Source organism: Prionailurus bengalensis, chromosome E1 (assembly GCF_016509475.1).
Source record: "Prionailurus bengalensis isolate Pbe53 chromosome E1, Fcat_Pben_1.1_paternal_pri, whole genome shotgun sequence".
In the NCBI taxonomy this organism is placed as follows: Eukaryota; Metazoa; Chordata; class Mammalia; order Carnivora; family Felidae; genus Prionailurus; species Prionailurus bengalensis.
This window is the reverse complement of record NC_057347.1, coordinates 9,734,598-9,749,965: the sequence shown is the minus strand read 5'-3', so window position 1 is coordinate 9,749,965 and position 15,368 is coordinate 9,734,598.

Here is a 15,368-nt window from a genome sequence, read left to right as displayed (position 1 = left end):
TTCCACCCATAGGGGGAAGACAGAAGACGACCCGTCACCACAGCGCAGGTGGGTGCCTTGCGGCTGCTGTAGGAGGAAGAAAAGAAAAAGCAAATTAGATTCTTACTGAGTAAGACACAAAACCCAGAAGCCATAAATGGAGAAATAGACTGACATGCTTAACCACATAAAATGAAAAACTTCTGTATGACAGAAGACACTGTTAACCAAAATTAAAAGAGACTGAAAAAAAATTGCAATACATAGCAGGCAATACATACTATTCACTACATAATAACTGATATACAAAGAGGCCTCCAAAAGGGGTAAGACAAACAACCCAGCCAGAAAAAAAAACAAAAACGGATTTGCAGGCAATTCTCAGGGGGAAAAAGGTGCAGAGTATTAGCAATAATGGAGGGAGATTTGACTTCACTAGAAAGTGAGGAGCTGTGAAATAAAGCCGTAATGATACATCCATTTACTTAGCGGATTGGAAGAAATGAAAAATATTGATAATGTTCTCTTTGGGCCAAATTATGCAGACATGGATACTCTCATACATTGTTGGCAAAGGATAAATGAGCACTATCTTCCTGGAGAGTGATGTGGCAATGCGCAACATTATGTTAAATGTTAACATAACAATGTTAATTATTTAAACCTTTTTATAGAGCGTTCCCAGTTCTGGAAATCTACCCCACAGAAGTACTCAGGGATTTTCAGGAAGAGCTACAGACAAAAGTAACAGCAGGGCCGCCTGGGTGGCTCATTTGGTTAAGGGTCTGACTCTTGATCTCAGGTCAGATTTTGATCTCAGGGTTGTGAGTTCAAGCCCCATGTTGGGCTCTCCGCTGGGCATGAAGCCTACTTCATTTAAAAAAAAAAGAGGGGCACCTGGGTGGCTCAGTCAGTTGAGCGCCCCACTCTTGATCTCAGCTCAGGTCTTGATCTCAGGGTCGTGAGATCGAGTGCCACATCGGGCTCTGTGCTGATGGCTCGGAGCCTGCTTGGGATTCTCTCTCCCTCACTCTCTCTCAAAATAAATGAATAAACATTAAAAAAAAAAAAGAGCAATAGCAAAAATTATGCAAACTGGGGATTTCCATGAACAGAAGAGGGATAAAAAATAAATTGTGTGTGTCCAATAGTATGGAATAGTAGGCATCTACCAGAAAGATGTGTTCTCAGAACATGTGTTCTCAGAAAGAGAACCTGTTGAAAACAGGCTTCTTGACAAGTGTGGGTCTACTTTGGCTTTTCAAAAAATCTCTCTGTGTGTAAGTGCATATGTTCCGTTTCACTAATCCCAGATTGCATATCCTTTTCACGTTGTAACAGGATATGTCATCACTGGTATCTCTGATTCTATAATACATGGCATTATGTTTGTATAAGCACACAAAAATATCCAGAACAGTACTCAAAACTGAACCGTGGGAGGGTGGAATTAGGGAGGTTGGGAGAGGCACATTTACTATCTTAAACATTTGTAAGTTTACATTTCTACTGTGAGCACATATCATTTTGGCAATATATAAAAACAAAACGCTAACAACAGATGCACCAGATCTGGCCATGGCCAGCACCACCAGATTTTATCCTGAGCCTCTAGAAGGCCGGGTTTACTTTCCCACCCCTGGACAACCTTTATTTATTTGTTTAAAGTGTATTTCTCTATTTGGAGAAAGAAAGAGAGAGCTTGAGCAAGGGAGACGCAGGAAGAGAGGGAGAGAGAATCCCAAGCTGGCTCCACGCTGTCAGGGCAAAGCCCAACGTGGGGCTCAATCCCATGAACCATGAGATCATGCCCTGAGCCGAAATCAATAGTTGGACGCCCAACCAACTGAGCCACCCAGGCGCCCCTGGATGACCTTTATTCTTAGGAAGGTCCTGGGGCGCCTGGGTGGCGCAGTTGGTTGGGCGTCCGACTTCAGCCAGGTCACGATCTTGCGGTCCGTGAGTTCGAGCCCCACGTCAGGCTCTGGGCTGATGGCTCAGAGCCTGGAGCCTGTTTCTGATTCTGTGTCTCCCTCTCTCTCTGCCCCTCCCCTGCTCATGCTCTGTCTCTCTCTGTCCCAAAAATAAATAAACGTTGAAAAAAAAAATTAAAAAAAAAAAAAAAAAAAGGAAGGTCCTATTCTTAGGACAATTCTCCTTTGGTGATTTTTTCATCTTCCCCAGAATCCATGCTGTCACCCCAGATGCCCAGAAGAACAGAGTAGGAGCTGAGCTGAGGCTGGAGCAGGTGCTGGCCCCCCCTGTGTCTGTTGTGTTTCCTGTGGCCAATGCAGCAGTTAGGATTTCTGTGCTGGGGGCGCCTGGGTGGCTCAGCTGGTTAAGTGTCCAACTTGGGCTGGGGTCATGATCTGGCGGTTCACGAGTTCGAGCACTGCCTCGGGCTCTGTGCTGACAGCTCGGAGCCTGGAGCCTGTTTGAATTCTGTGTCTCCCTCTCTCTCTCTCTGCCCCTCCCCTGCTTGCCCTCTGTCTCTCTCTCTCTCTCAGAAATAAATATATATCTTTATAAAAAATTTTTTTAAGGATTTCTGTGCTGGACTCTGATTAACAGGAGGTCAGAGAGGCAAGACATCTGAGAGGTCACTGGATTTAACTTTGGCATTTCATGGTTTGAGGAAACGAAGGTGCGAAGAGATGAAGCCATGATCCCAGTCCTGTCCTGAGAGCTGGCTGCACCCTGGAGACTAGGCTCTGGGGTCCTGGCCTTCATTCTCTTCCAAGAGGTTCTGTGTGAATGGATGAGCCAAGAACCAAGATTCCCTTGACCCAAAACATCTGTGTGGCTCTGAATTCCATAGGATGCTTTGCTGCAAGTTACAGAAACACATGGGCCAACAGTGGCTTACTCCTTAGGGACATTTATAGTGTTATAAGAAGTCCAGAGCAAGCTGTTCTTGGGGCAGTTGGGATGTTCAAAGATGTGATCAGGGACACAAGCTCTTGCCTCCATCTTTCTCCCATCACCTTCAACGCGTTGGGTTTCACATCAGATTTGTTACCTCACCGTTGCAAGAGGGCTGCCACAGCTCTAGATAGATACACACAGCAGTGTCCAAAGCAGGAAGGGAAGGAGGAGGTCCAAACCTCACCATGTAATTGTCCTTGAATCCTATCGGCCAGAATTTGTCATGTGACCATTCCTTAGCCCAATCGCTGGCAGGGGGGAAGGGATTGTCTGATTGGCTTAGACCAGTCGTGATTCATGCTCTGACATGTGGCTGCTACAGCCCCACTGGGTTCTGCTGGCAAGCCCGCAAGGGCGGTTAGCGTTGGGGAACTAAAGTGCCAAGATTCGACAAGATCTTTGGTAGTGACCGTACTGAGCGCTTGGCTTGAGCTAATGTTCCACCCTTCTGGGAGCAGTGAAGTAACTAGCAGGTATAAATGGAGGATGACTAGCCTAAACATGCAGTGAAAAGCCGATTAATGGATTCTAGAATTTCCTGAGGACGCCTTCAGCCTCCTCACGTGATGTGTTTTACGAACCACACTGGGGAAAACTGACATATTCCACGCGGGGTCCCTGAAATCAGCTACAGAAGCAAGTGTCTCATTCCCGATGAAGGAATCGCAGAAGTCCCCAGAGACAGGACACAGTGAGGTAGGCTTGCAGCTTCAGCTTTCGGTGGAAAATAGACCCAGCTTCCCAGAAAAGAGACTGAGGAGGCGGGAGGCTCACAGGTGACAGGAAAGAGACGCGGTGGCCTCCCCGGGGCCAGGATGGTGACTGTTCCTCTCATTCCTGTTCCCCCATCCGTTGAAGGAAAGGCGGCTGGCTAGGGTGGGGGTGTATGCTGGGCTGGACCCAGAGCAGAATGAGGCGCCTTCTGGGAGTCACACAGGGGGGAAAGAAAACAGGAGGGAAGCCGGGTGTCCGGGTTCAATCCCGTGTTATCTCACCAGGCACTTTCCCCCCTGGAGCCTCGTGCTTCAGCCGCCTGCCTTTGCTAAGAGCCTGAGCCGGAAGTCACCCCTGGGGCAGCTCTTCAGCCTATTCTGGAAGCCTTCCCCAGCGCCTTTCTGCGTAACGTGAGGTCTGATGGCCTTCAAGTCCACGGATACTGGAAAGAAACCACACGTCTAACAAAGATTTCAGTGCCCTTTTCCTTACCAAGGAGCTACAGGGAGATCTGTCTCTGCGTGGGGCAGGTGTGGGCATTGCTGGGAGGGCAGCTTGGAATGCAAACAGACCTGCTTTTATGGGACAGCCCTGCCACTTACCAGCTGAGTGTGGTGGCTCCGGGAAAGTCGTCCAGTCGCTCAGCCCCTTCACCTGTGTGCACAGCATCAGCTTACAAGCTATGGGACTGTTTTCGGGTGTGTGTCTTCTTTGGAGAAAGGTCCATTCAAACGCTTTGCCTATTTATTTTTTTTTTTTTTTTTAATTTTTTTTTTCAACGTTTATTTATTTTTGGGACAGAGAGACAGAGCATGAACGGGGGAGGGGCAGAGAGAGGGAGACACAGAATCGGAAACAGGCTCCAGGCTCTGAGCCATCAGCCCAGAGCCCGATGCGGGGCTCGAACTCACGGACCGCGAGATCGTGACCTGGCTGAAGTCGGACGCTTAACTGACTGCGCCACCCAGGCGCCCCATAAACGCTTTGCCTATTTAAAAAAAAAAAAAACTGGATAATTTGACTTTCTGTCATTGAGTCAGAAATGTCCCTTATAGGGGCGCCTGGGTGGCGCAGTCGGTTAAGCGTCCGACTTCAGCCAGGTCACGATCTCGCGGTCCGTGAGTTCGAGCCCCGCGTCGGGCTCTGGGCTGATGGCTCGGAGCCTGGAGCCTGCTTCCGATTCTGTGTCTCCCTCTCTCTCTGCCCCTCCCCCGTTCATGCTCTGTCTCTCTCTGTCCCAAAAATAAATAAACGTTGAGAAATGTCCCTTATATATTCCAGGTATATAAGGGATATATTCAGACTCTTATCTGATACGTGATTTGCAAATGTTTTCTCCCATTTTGTGCACTGTCTTTTCACTGTCTTCGTAGTGCCCTTTGACGTGCAAAAGTTTCACATTCTGATGAAGTCCCCTTTCTCACATTTTTTTATTTGCTTGCTTGAGCTTTTGGTGTCACATCTGAGAAGTTGTTGCCTAATCCAAGGTCACAAGATTTACATCTGTGTTTTCTTCTACGAATTTTATAGTTTTTGTTCTTCTGTTTAGCTTTTTGACCCATTTTGAGTTACTTTTTGTGTGTGGTCCAACTTCTTTTTATTTATTTGTTTGTTTATTTTATTTATTTACTGGTTTGTTTATTTATTTGTTTGTTTGTTTGTTTCGTGAGTCTGTCCAGTTGTCTTAGCACCATTTGTTGAAAAGGCGATTCTTTCTCCCACTGAATTGTCATGGGACCTTCAGTAATATCAACTGGCTGTAAATGTAAGGGCTTATTTCTGGACCCTCAATTCTATTCCAGCAATCTATTATGTCTGCCTTTATGCCAGTACGACATCGTCTTGATTACTGTGGATTTGCAGGAAGTTGTGAAATCAGAAAGTGTCAGTTCTCCAACTTCGCGCTTTTTTTTTTTTTTTTTTTAAGATTGTTTTGGCCATGCTGGGTCCCTGGCATTTCCATATAACTTTTAGGATTATCCTGTCATTTTTTGCAAGGAAGTCAGCAAGGATTTTGAAAGAGATTATACCAAACGTACAGATCAGTTTGAATAGTGTTGCCATCTTAACAAGATTTTAAGTCTCCCAATCCATGAACATGGAATGTCTTTCCATTTGTTTAGGTGTCCTTTAATTTCTTTCAGTGATGTTTTATAGTTTTCGTTGTACAAGCCTTGTACTTCTTTAAATTTATGCCTAAGAATTTTATTCTTTTTGATGCTATTGTAAATGGAATGTGTTCTTAACTGAATTTTGGGATTGTGCATTGCTATTGAATAAGAATGCAATTGATTTTATATTTTGTACAACATATTGATCTTGTATACTACAATGTTGCTGAACTCATTTATTCGTTCTAATAGGTTTTTGTTCGGTTGGTTTTGGTTTTGTTTTGTTGTGTTGTGGATCCCTTAGAGTTTTCCATATTGAAGATAATGGCCTTTGTGAGTTGAGTTAGTTTTACTTCTTCTTTTCCAATCTGGGTGCCTCTTATTCCTATTTGTTTATTTGTTTATTTGTTTATTTATTTATTATAATGTCTATTTTTTTTTAACGTTTATTTATTTTTGAGACAGAGAGAGACAGAGCATGAACAGGGGAGGGACAGAAAGAGAGGGAGACACAGAATCGGAAGCAGGCTCCAGGCTCTGAGCCATCAGCCCAGAGCCTGAGGCAAGGCTCGAACTCACAGACCGCGAGATCGTGACCTGAGCCGAAGTCGGACGCTTAACTGAGCCACCCAGGGGCCCCTATTTATTTTTGAGAGAGAGACAGAGAGTGAATGGGGGAGGGACAGAGAGAGAGAGAGAGAGAGAGAGAGACAGAATCCAAAGCAGGCTCCAGGCTCTGAGCCATCAGCCAGAGCCCAACATGCGGCTCGAACTCACGAGTTGTGAGATCATGACCTGAGCCAAAGTCAGAGGCTTAACCAACTGAGCCACCCAGGTGCCCCATGTTTACTTATTTTTTTAAGTACGCTCTATGCCCAAAGACTGGAGATCAAGAACCACATGTTCTACTGACTGAGCCAGCCAGGTGCCCCTCCCCCCTTCCTTTTTCATTTTTCTTTGTGCTTCAGTGTCCTGGCTAGCACCACCAGTACAATGAAATTTACCACAGTAAATAGAAATGGCAGGAATAAACATCATGGGCTTATTCCCAATCTTAGAGGGAAAGCTTTCAGTCTTTTACCATTAAATATGCTATTGACTATGAGTTTTCCATAGATGGTTTTTATTAGATTGAAGAAGTTTCCTTCTGTTTTTATTTCATTGATTGTTTTCTATCACGAAAGGATGTTAGATTTTTGTTAAAATGTTTTCTGTGTCTATTGATATAATCATGTGATTTTTAAATTTTTTTTGAAATGTTTATTTTTGAGAGAGAGAGAGAGAGCGAGCATGAGTGGGGGAGGGGCAGAGAGAGAGGGAGACACAGAATCCGAAGCAGGCTCCAGGCTCTATACGCTGTCAGCCTGACGCAGACTCACACCCATGAACTGTGAGATCATGACCTGAGCCAAAGTCGAACACTTAACTGACTGAGCCACCTAGGTGCTCCGATCATGTGATTTTTATTCCTCCCTCCCTCCTTGCTTGCTTCCTTTCTTCCTCCCTCCCTTCTTCTCTCTCTGTCTCTCTTTATTTTAGACAGAGAGAGAACTCGAAAGCAGGGGAGAGGAGGAGAGGGAGAGAAAAAGAGAGAGAAAGAATCTCAAGCAGGCTCCATGCTCAGCACAGAGCCCAACACAGGGCCTGGGATCATAACCTGAGCCAAAGAGTCAGACACCGAACCAACTGAGTCACTGAGGCACCTTGTCCTTTATTTTATTAACAAGGTATATGACATAGATTGATTTTTGTAGTTAAACCAGCCTTACATTCCTTCGATGAATCCCATTTATTCATGGCAGATAATCCTTGCTATATGTTGCTGGGTCCAGTTATGGTTTCAGAATTTTTGCATCTGTATTCATAAGGACTCTCTGTAGTTTTCTTTTCTTGTTCTGTCTTTCTCTGGGTTGGTATCAGAATAATACTGGCCTCATAGAATGAGATGGGAGGTGTTCCTCCCCCTTTTTTTGCGAAACTGCTTTAAAAAGTTTATGAGGATTGGTAGAATTCTTCTTTAAATGTTTTGTAATACTTGCCGGTGAAGCCGTCTGGGCCCGGACTTTTCTTTGCGGAAAGTTTTTTGATTACTAATTCAGTCTCTGTACTTGTTATAGATTTAGGTCCTATTTTTTTTTTTAATTTTTTTTCAACGTTTATTTATTTTTGGGACAGCAGGAGACAGAGCATGAACCGGGGAGGGGCAGAGAGAGAGGGAGACACAGAATCGGAAACAGGCTCCAGGCTCTGAGCCATCAGCCCAGAGCCTGACGCGGGGCTCGAACTCACGAACCGTGAGATCGTGACCTGGCTGAAGTCGGACGCTTAACCGACTGCGCCACCCAGGCGCCCCAATTTAGTCCTATTTTTAATTTCGTCTTGAGTCCATTTTGGTAGTTTGCATCCTTCTAGGGATTTGTCTATTCATGGAGGTTATCTTATTTGTTGGTGTGCCGTTGTTCACAGTATTACTATATATTCCTCTTTATTTCTGTATAGTTGGTAATGTCTCTTTTTCACTCCCGATGCTAGTAAATTTGTCTCTCCACCACCCCCCCACACACACACTTTTTGATTAGTTAAAGGTTTGTCGATTCTATTGATCTTTTCCAAAAGACAAATTTTGGCTTCATTGATTTCCTATATTGTTTTTGTATTCGTTATTCCATTTGTTTTCCATTCTAGTCTTTATTCTTTCTTCTGCCTGCGTTAGGTTTAGTTTGCTCTTCTTTTTCTAGTTTGTTGAGGTGGAAGGTTTGGTTACTGATCTAAGCTGCTTCTTCTTATGTAACACAGGCATTTACAACCATAAGTTTCCTTCTAAGCACTGCTCTCGCTATATCCGATATATTTTGATGTGTTGGGTTTTTGTTTTCTCAAAGTATCTCAAAGTATGTTCTCATTTCTTTTATGATTTCTTCTTTGATCATTTGTTTGTGAGTGTGTCATTTAATTTTCAAATATCTGTGAATTTCCCAAATATCCACTTATCATTGATTTTTAATTTCATTCCATCTGTTTGTACAACATACTTTGTATGATCTCAGTATTTTAAGCTCACTAAAGTTTGTTTTATGGCCTACAATATTGTCTATTTCTGAGATCATCTCACATGCACTTGAGAAAAACGTGCATTCTGTTATTGAATAGAGTACTCTATGGATATCCCTTAGGTATAGTTGTTTTATAGTGTTGTTCAAATCTTCTATTTCTATGATGATCTTTTATCTACTTGTCTGGTTGTTCTATTCATTATTGAAAAGGGAATATTGAAGTCTCCAACTATGATTGTTGAATTATCTATTTCTCTGCTCAGTTCTGACACTTTTTGCTTTATGTATTCTGAAGCTCCATTATTAGATACATATGTATTTGGGGTTCCTGGATGGCTCAGTGGGTTCAGCAGCTGACTTCGGCTCAGGTCGTGATCTCACAGTTTATGAGTTCGAGCCCCATGTCAGGCTTTGTGCTGACAGCTTGGATCCTAGAGCCTGCTTCAGATTCTGTGTCTCCTCTCTCTCTGTCCCTCCCCTCGGTCACACTCTGTGTCTCTCTCTCTCTCAAAAATAAATAAACATTTAAAAAATATCCATATGTATTTATAATAGATTGAATACTATAAAATATTCTTATTCTTCTTAAAGTCTCTTTGCCCTATATTAATAGCCACTACTTGACTTGACTCTCTTTGACTTTGGATTTGATAGTTTCACTATACTGTGTTTAAATGTGTATCACTGGTTTTATTTTTTTCATCAACTTTGGGGAGTTTACCACCACTATTTCTTTAAATTTTCTTTCTTCTTCTTTTTTGATTTTTAGAAAGAGAGGACACAAGCAGGGAAGAGGGGCAGAGAGAGAGAGAGAGACAGAGAGAGAATCTCAAGCACGCTCCACACTCAGCACAGTTCTTACTTCTATCAGTTCAGATCTGCTTTCGAGATCTTCTAGTTTTCATTTCTGTTATTGTACTTTCCAACTCCAGAATTTCTGTTTGGGTCTTCTGCATAATTTCTGTCTCTGTATTGAGATTCTCTGTTGGGTGAAACATCATTCCCGTACTCTCCTTTAACTCTTTAGACATGATTCTCGTTAATTCTATGGACATGTTCATGATAGCTGATTTGAAATCACAATCTAATAAATCCAACATCCGGGCTTCCTCAGAGACACTTTCTACTGACTGTTTCTCCTGTGTATAGACCATGTTTTCCTGTTTACATATCTGTCTCATAATTTTCTGCTGAAGAGTGGACACTTTAAATTATGTAACATGGCAACTCCGAAAATCGGATTCTCTCCCCTCCCCAGGGTGTGTAGTTGCTGCTGTTTGTTGTTGTTGTTGTTGTTGTTGTTGTTGCTGTTTGTTTAGTGAATTTCCTGGACTAATTCTGTAACGTCCATATTCCTTGTCATGTGTGGCAGCTGAAGTCTTGGCTCAATTAGGTTAGTCATGTCAGCTCACGATCAGAGAGAGATGTCCTTAAATGCCTTGAGACCGTAAGTCTCCCGGCTTTTACAGAAGGGCTCAGAGCGTGTGTTCCTGTACAGTTTCAGTGCTCTGGCAGACAGATTAAGAAAATCTGTCTTAGTCTTTATTTCCTGCTGACACATAGCCTCAAAGTCAGCGGCTAGCGAAAGATTACGGTATTTTCAGGTCTTTCCTGGGCATACGCAGATGTATGTGGCCTTCTATAGTCCAATGAATGTGCCTGAGCTTCTCAAAGCCCATTATGGAGGTGTCATTTTCTGGGTTTTCTTTTCAAGTTTCTGGCTGGCCTCTTGTTAGCCTTAACTGGTCTTGCCTCAGGCACCTGTGCTGTTAAACATCTTTCATATCTCCAATCTGCACACACACACACACACAAACACACACACACACACGTTTCTCCACCTCCCTACTATCATTTCATCGAGAAGGTTGCATCACAATTTTTCATTAAATCAATATTCACTTTTACATCAGAATTTCTCACTGAGGACAATATTGCTATTTTGGTGGGACAGTTTTTCACTGTAAAGGACATTTAACACTCCTGGTCTCTGCCCGCAAAGTGCCAGTTGTGGCCACACAAAATTGGGAATCAAAAACATATATATGCACATATTTCTAAGCAGCCTCTTTCCTTGTTGTTTAAATGTATTTATTTATTTATCTTGAGAGAGACAGACACAGCACGAGGAGGGGAGCGGCAGAGAGAGAGGGAGAGGGAGAGAATCCCAAGCAGGCTCCATGCTGCCAGCCCAGAGCCCGACACGGGGCTCAAACTCACGGACATCGTGACCTGAGCCGAAACCAAGAGTCGGACGCTAAAGTGACTGAGTCACCCAGGCGCCCCTCTAAACACCCTCTTAAGCTTAAGAGTCAGTATCACTTTGGTGAAGTGTCACTTCACAGTATTATGACCGTATGATCATGTTTACACTGAGACACGTGTGTACTATTAATGCCTTTTCTTCCTCGTTTAACTTCATTTTTTCCTAGAGATATTAACCACCTCCTTTATTTGCCTTGTTCCCAAGTACCTATTACTAATCATTTGCTAAGCTCTACAAGTGTATAGGAAGTGTCTCTCAAGAACGTCAAAGGAAGCAAACAATGAAACTTCTTTCTGCTCTTTTGTTGGAACCATTCCTTCTGTCGCCTTGCTCCCACCCAAACTGCTTCTCTAGGAATGCTGTAGAACGGTCATCTTGAGGCTGCCCTTCATCCTGGTAGTTTCACCTATTATAAATTTTGCAAACTGGAAAATCTAAGTTATCTCTAGTGCCCGATGGAGTGGGGGGGGGGGGGGCGGGGGGGTCAGGAGGAAGATCAGGGCAATTGATAGAATAAAGAAGTTGCATTTTCTCGGATTGTCTAAGGGCAGAGTAAATAAATGTGTGATGTTGTTTCATACGTTAATAGAATGAGTACCTTTTTTTTAGGTTTATTTATTCATTTTTGAGAGGGGGGGGACGAGGGGGGGGCAGAGAGAGAGAGAGAGAGAGAGAATCCCAAGCAGGCTCCACACTGTCAGCGCAGAGCCCGATGTGGGGCTTAATCTCACAAACTGGGAGATCCTGACCTGAGCCCAGATCAAGAGTCGGTCGCTTAACTGTGCCACCCAGGCACCCCTAGAATGAATACTTTTTAATGTGAATCTCTGTTTATCATATAATTGGACTTTTATTGCAACCTCCAGTTGCATTTCACATATGAGGAAGCTGAGATATACTACTTTTTTTTTTTTTCAACGTTTATTTATTTTGGGACAGAGAGAGACAGAGCATGAACGGGGGAGGTGCAGAGAGAGAGAGGGAGACACAGAATCAGAAACAGGCTCCAGGCTCCGAGCCATCAGCCCAGAGCCCGACGCGGGGCTCGAACTCCCGGACCGCGAGATCGTGACCTGGCTGAAGTCGGGACGCTTAACCGACTGCGCCACCCAGGCGCCCCTGAGATATACTACTTTTACTTCTGGAATAATTTTACTTCTGGAATAATACCTAATAATATACTACAGTATAATTAAATATTCACTATTTTGTGAATACCGTTCAAGGGCCCTAGGAGACACAGTACAGAAGAAATAAAAGACGGTCTTTTTCCAAGTCCAAGAACGTGAAATCCGCGTGTTGAGTATTTGTGGGGTGTGTGTGTGGGTGTGTGTGAATGTACAGGAGTCTGCTTTGACCTGTAGCCTCCTACTGGGTCCATCTCTGCGGTGCAGACCTGCATCTGGAGACTTAGCAAGACCAACCCAACAGAAGTCCACTGATCAGAGACCGAGGAGCCTCCTGGGAAGACATGGACACAGCTCTAACTTGATCCGGTGATAAAATCTTAGATGTCAGAGGGAAGTAGAACTTCCAGCACTACTAATACACCCTCTGCAGATTCCCAGAAGTGTTTGCTGGGTTGGTGGTAACTGAGGTCAGGAAAAACTAAGAGCCAATGAAGTGCAGACTTTTACTCCCGATGTGCCCCCGTCTTTATGTACAAGCCAGTGAGGTCTGGGAGGTTATAAGTTGAAACTTCCCTCTGACAGTCACCGAGAGAGTGGACAACAACGTGCATTGTCTTCTCTTTCTGCTTAGTTTACAGAACCCCAACATTATTTAGATGGCGACATATTTGGGGCAGCTGAGCCTCTTCTTCTGTCCCACAGATTAAACCATATTTGGTCTAAGCCAGGCATGATCATTCTGTTTTCTCATGATAATTCTATTTGCTCATGAGGGTTTTTAGAGTAGTGCGCGGTGCAAGGCTTTTCCCACCAGGGAAGTGAGCTCCCTTATGGCTTTCATGTGGTGGCATGAGCAAGTGATGTTTGCTGTAGTGGCAGCCTCTTTGTGACCGTGAGGCAATAAGCCTAAGATGAAACATGGCAAAGCCAAAAGACAGAGAGAGTCTGGGTCTTTGACAACATCTCTAAGTATTGCGCCTACTCTGGGGCCATCTGGATGCCGCCTGGATTCTGCTCTGGCAGCTGAGGCAAGATGGAGCAGGAGTGGGAGATAGGAGAACAGGTGCCAGCCATCCGGAAGTCTACAGAGGGTCATTTGCTTCACAAAATGTACCCCTCCACTTTCACCAGTTAAAGACCCCACTTGGACTTCTAGGACTCTACTCCTAATTTATCCAAATGCTCCTGTCACTGGAGTGGTTTTCAAGGAGTTTAGGTGCTACGTGTCCTCACATGGCAGATGTGAGCCCCTGTTAGCCTGACCCCTGTGAGGTAAGTTTTGTATTCCATCTTAATGCATGAGAAAACTGTGGCTTAGAAAGGTGAATTAACTTGCCCAAGGTCAGCCTCAGAGTTCGGACTCAAACCTGGGTTCTCTGCTGCTGAGACCCGGGCTCTGTTCACTGCACCCCAGTTGCTTTCGAGACTAAACTTGACTCCCTCTAGACTGCACGCTTTCTCCTGTTTTCTCAACAATTGACTCAGCCATTCCTGCCACCCCCAAGGACCCTGTGAGTCCAGTTCAAATCCCAGCATGGGTTTTGGGCCGGGGTTCAATGGAGTCAGGATAAATTCGATGCATTTCACGTAAACTTGGTGAAGAGGAGCGGGTGGCTGTGGGGCGAAGGGCACTGTGCCCGGCGGGGGCCGGCTGGGGAGAGGACAGAGAAGAGGGAGGCTCTGCTGGTGGGTGTCCAGAGGGGGACTCCTGTCACGTGGAACTCAGCAGGCTACCACCCAGGCAGGGCTAGGGCACAGCCTTGCGCTGGGGGCAGCGTTCCTACCTGGGGCGATTCGGGGAAAGTTTCCCGAAGGAGGCTCTGAAAAACGAAAATGGGGATTCCAGGCACAGAAAATGCTGGAGCCGAGCCCAGGGCCTGGAGGCTGCAGAGTGTACGGGAAACACTCACAGCAACCAGCTGGCTTCCGTCCTGCCCCTTCTTCCTTGCCAACCCTCCAGCTACTGCTGCCAGATGATGCCCCGATCCATCATCGCTCTGCTCAGACACCTCCCTGGGCTGGTGCCCCACACCTCCAGGAGAACAGCCCAACACTCCATCCTCGACGTTGAAGCCTTCCCTGGTCGGGCCATCTTCCTCGCTCTTCTCTCCTAGGCACGGCTGTCCCTGAGTGAGCCCCTTGCCCTCACCTCTGCCCGGCACGGCACCCCACCAGGATACCCCCTCACTGCCAAGTTCTGCCCACTCTGCAAGAGCCCCCTGTCCAAGGAGCCTCCCCTGACTCTTTCACCATCCCCCCACCCCCCACCCCAAGGAAATACTCTTGGTCAAGCTCCTTGACCTCTCCGAGGTTCCGGTTTATCATCCACGGGGTAACAGTAGTTTGTGTCGAGTGCTATGGGAATGTGGGGTGGTAGAGGAGGTGTATTAGATCTCGGATAGCCGGGGCGCGGCATTTGTGGGCTCTCCAATATTTTAACATAAAATCAGGCTGTTGTGGTTTTTCCATTGTGCAAGTAACAAAAGCACCCAGAAAATGGAGAAAAAAGTCCCCTCCGGTAACCTCACCCATCCGGGACATTGACTGTAAATGCTTTTGGAAAATGTGTGGCTCTTGCTATACGGAGGCAGGTATGACTGGCCACGACTGTTGGAGGCTGATGGGTTTTGTTGTTATTACGGCTACGTTGAGATATAATTCATATACCGTACAATCCACCCATTTAAAGTGTACAATTCGGGTTTGTTTTTTTTTTTAGTATATTCACAGAGTTCTGCAACCATTACTACATTTCGTATATTTAGTATATTTTCATCATCTCTATCCGTTAGCAGTCACCTCCATGTTTTATGATTTACTCTTTTCATTTTTATTGTTTCTGTTTAACATTATTTTACAAGCATCTTTTCCATTGCCTGGCAATCTTTTGAACTACCCTGTCTGGTGACGGCTAGCAAAGGATTTGGGGTAGGGGAATAGCATGGCCAGGTGTGTTCTAGAATGCTAGCATTGGTGGGGACCAGAGAAACTTGACTGAGGTCGCAGGGCAGAGACGAGGGAGGGACGATGGGAACGAGCTGTGAGGAGGAACCCACCTGAGACACTGCTTCAGGGTGGAGAGGAGCAAAGCTCCGGAAGCAGAATTGGTAACACTACCGATTTGGATGTCGGGAAGGACGGAGGACGGTGTGGGTGCATTTCCTGGATGAAGGTGGGTGGTAAGGGCAAT